The following is a 3,930-nucleotide window of genomic DNA, read 5'->3' as shown; positions in this document are numbered from 1 at the left end:
GGTTGTGGTGTTGGTGTCTACATATACTTCTATAACTATGCATAATTAGCTCAATAAACTCATTGAGTTCCTAAGCTGGATTTGGTTTTAATCCATGCTTTGGCCTGTCCTTGGTACCCTGTGTATAGTAAAGAGATGTTTGTTCATATTTTTTCAGGAAAGGTTTATGCAGTAGAAGTTAAATAATCTGATTTTTTAAGAATTGAATCCAATGTGCTTAATGGCTTTTTATTAAATCCTAAATAAATTTGAGGAATGATATATTACTAATAAATAACAATGAGTACATTATTATAAGATATATTACTAACATATCAAAATACAGAGAAAGTAAAGAAAGAAAAGTCATGGTTAACTAAGCCCTATTTACTTTTTTTATTTCTTAGCCCATTTAGTTCAGAGTTTCTCAAAGCGAGATTGCACATAAATATAATATGAACTCACCATGCAATATTATTGTAGTACTTGCTAAAAATACAGCTTCTGGGTCATCCTTTAAACTTTCTGAATCATGTCTCTGATGCACAGAAATGCCTAAGAACTGTGTTCAGGTTTTCACTCTCTTCAATATTGAAAAGAGGGCCTCTCTCTTGCTCTCAGTGTCCTTGCTGGGGTGGGTGGTCCAGGGTTTCTTACTCCTTGGAGGCCATGTAGGCCCTGATGTCCATGATCCTTTTGCTATAGCCATCTGTATTCATTGTCACACAAGGAAATGGGCTTCACAAAGTTGTCATTGAGAGCAATGCCAGCTCCAGCATCAAAGGTGGAAGAGTGAGAGTTGAAGTCGCAGGAGACAACCTGGTCCTCAGTGTAGCCCAGGATGCCCTTCAGTGGGCCCTCAGATATGTGCTTCACCACCTTCTTGATGCCATCATACTTGGCAGGTTTCTCCAGGTGGCATGTCAAATCTACAACGGATACATTGGGGGTAGGAACACAGAAGGCCATGCCAGTGAGCTTCCCGTTCAGCTCTGGAATGACCTTGGCCACAGCCTTGGCAGCACAGTGGATGCAAGGATGATGTTCTGTGCAGCCCCATGACCATCATGCCACAGCTTTCCAGATATGCCACATCCACAGTCTTCTGAGTGTCAGTGATGGCATGGACCATGGTCATGAGCTCTTCCATGATGCCAAAGTTGTCATGGATGGCCTTGGTCAGGGAGGGCTAAGCAGTTGGTGGTACAGAATGCATTGCTGACAATCTTGAGCAAGTTGTCATATTTCTCGTGGTTCACACCCATCACAAACATGGGGGCATCAGCAGAAGGGGCAGAGATGATGAGCCTTTTGGCCCCACTTTTCAAGTGGGCCCTGGCCTTCTCCATGATGGTAAAGACACCAGTAGACTCCATGACATACTCAGCACCAGCATCATCCCATTTGATGTTTGCAGGATCTCCCTGAAAGATGGTGATGACAAGCTTCCCATTCTCAGCCTTGACTGTGCCGTTGAACTTGCCATGGGTAGAGTCATACTGGAACTTGTAGTTGAGGTCAATGAAGGGGTCGTTGATGACAACAATCTCCACTTTTCCAAGGGCAGAGCAGAAGGCAGCCCTGGTAACCAGGCACCCAATATGGCCAAATCTGTTCACACTGACCTTCACCATTTTGTCTAAGGGACGAAGCTGGCACTGCACAAGATGTGACTGTCTCTGAACAGGGAGGAACAGAGAGTTGTTAACTATCTTTATATCAAAGGTAAAAAAGGTCTTTCACTTTCCTTAGTTTCTAGTGCTGTTTGGACTGCGGTTTCTGTAGATGGGAGTTCGTTCTGCTATGGGAAATATTTCATGTGTGGGCATCAGCAATGTCTACAATCACAATGCCTAACAACAGAGATAGCAGAATCCATAAGCTGTGGCTCTGTGGAGTCAGTTCTTTTGCACAGTCTTAGAATTTGAATAATGGACAGTGTGTTGGTTGGAGTTAGACTTAGAAATGTCTTACTGCGGAGCTGTTGAACTGGTGCCCATGAGCAGGAGTTGGAAACTTTTTCTGTTTCTTTTTGTAAAAGGGCAGACATAAAATACTTTAGGCTTTGTTAACCATGTAATTTGTGATGTAACATATGCCACTGCTGTACTGGAACCAACCAAGGAAAATACCTAAGTGAATGAACAGCCTTTCAATAAAAGTTTATTATTACTATTATTATTATTGTTATTATTATTATTCTTATTATTCTTATTATTAAAAGCTGTCTTTATATCCTGCAGTTGGCCCATGAGTTTCAGAATACTTACATCCTTCCTCAGAAAAGCTATAGTATACAATATGGTGGTAAAAAACTATAGCATGGATATTGGATAACTAATTATGAGTCGGATTTGCATGAACATACTGGTGAAAATATTGTCTTTGTTTTTTGGTTCTATGTTCTTACTATGGATGCTAGCTACATTGGCTCTTTTATGGCTTATCAAACCTTGGGTTAGTTTGTAAATATAGTCACAAATTGTCCTCTCCTCAAGTGGCTGAATCTATTTCCATAGTCCTTTTAAGTGTGCTACCCAGGTAACACAGTATAAGAGACTTTTATATGAGTTTTCATTCTAGGCTCCAAAAGGCCCTGAATCTTTCACTGTTGCTGTGCACCCTGGTATACATCACATAGAAGAGCTCTGTGCCTATCTGACTGCTTCAGTTGAGATTCCTACACATGGGTGAACCCATCTGAGGACAATTTAAGCCAATGTACTGAGTCACACGGTAGAGGTTAGAAGAAGGTGGTTTTCATGGTTGTTTTTTGTTTGCTTTAAACTCCTTGTTTTTAGTGCTCTGTTATACAGAGATGGACTTACCACTGATGTAAATTGGTATCAAGGTGACAAGCTAAGCCTGAAAGTGGGGAACATGTGTTTAAAATTTCTATAGAAAACATGAAATGTTGAAGTGGGTGATGGGATATCCCGGAATGTTCTAGAATGAACTAGGAAAATAAAGGAGGGCTGCTGGGGAGTACTAAAAATTCACTTGAGGCTGCATGTTTTGGCACTCACCAGCCAACGGATGGGAAACTGAGGCAGCGGGATCATGAGTGTGAAACTAGTCTGAGCAATATAGTACAATTCTGTCTCACAAACCTCTTGAGTTGAGTGAACTTAATGGGATCCATGAACTTTAGATTAAGGCTAGAAAACGGCATGTAGTGATTTTAGGTGTGCTCCTGCCTTGCAGCTGTAGGTACTGAGGTGGATTTAACTGTGGGTGGTCTTATTTTAACAAGTGAGCATGATGGAGAAACTTGTGGGTTGGGAGGCTTAATAGAATCAGAGGGAGTGACTGTAATACAAATAGGCATATAGGCATAGAGGATGCTGGTGTGACAGCAAGAGACCTTGTAAGGCCCCTTGCACATTGACTGCAGTGAACTGCTGCATGGAACAGTGGCGGGGAGGGTGCTGGGAGGATAACTCTGGCTTCTAGAAAGTTCGGTCCTTAAACTCACGGAAGAGATCATACTTTTCTAATTTGGCCCTGCTGGGCTTCATTTACTAGAATTACCTCCACACTTACATAGTCTATATAAGGAGGGAGATGAGAAGCCGTGACCATTTTGACTTGATACTCCAAGGACTGGGCAGATGCTTTGGTAGCAGAATTTTTTTGTCTCCTTGTTGGCCTTAGTACCACAGGATTCCGTTCTACCACCATGACATGCCTGGGTCTTCTTTTAGCCTTTCGAATGAGGTATTTGCTTGCCAGCTCCTGGAAGATATGTTTTTTTGAGGTCAAGAGTTGGTGAGAGATGTGTGTGCATTTATTTCTGCCCATTGTCATGGGTTCCAACTTTAACTTTCTTGGTTTGTTTTTTATTTTTGATTCCATGCTTTCTATTCAGAATCCTTTTTAACTCTACCTTCCTGCCTCATGGATCTAGCCCCAGCGTTTGATGTGAAGACAACATTTTTGGACAGTAAGTAA

General features: G+C 41.6%; 1 pseudogene; it reads right to left on the bottom strand.

Annotated features, from left to right (window-relative positions):
• Positions 1–625: 625 nt before the first annotated feature.
• Positions 626–1,613, bottom strand: LOC117716466 (glyceraldehyde-3-phosphate dehydrogenase pseudogene; annotated as a pseudogene).
• Positions 1,614–3,930: the final 2,317 nt, after the last annotated feature.

Source organism: Arvicanthis niloticus, chromosome 10 (genome assembly GCF_011762505.2).
Source record: "Arvicanthis niloticus isolate mArvNil1 chromosome 10, mArvNil1.pat.X, whole genome shotgun sequence".
Classification (NCBI taxonomy): Eukaryota; Metazoa; Chordata; class Mammalia; order Rodentia; family Muridae; genus Arvicanthis; species Arvicanthis niloticus.
The sequence above is the reverse complement of the archived record's forward strand: the minus strand, read 5'-3'. Positions and strand labels throughout refer to the sequence as shown.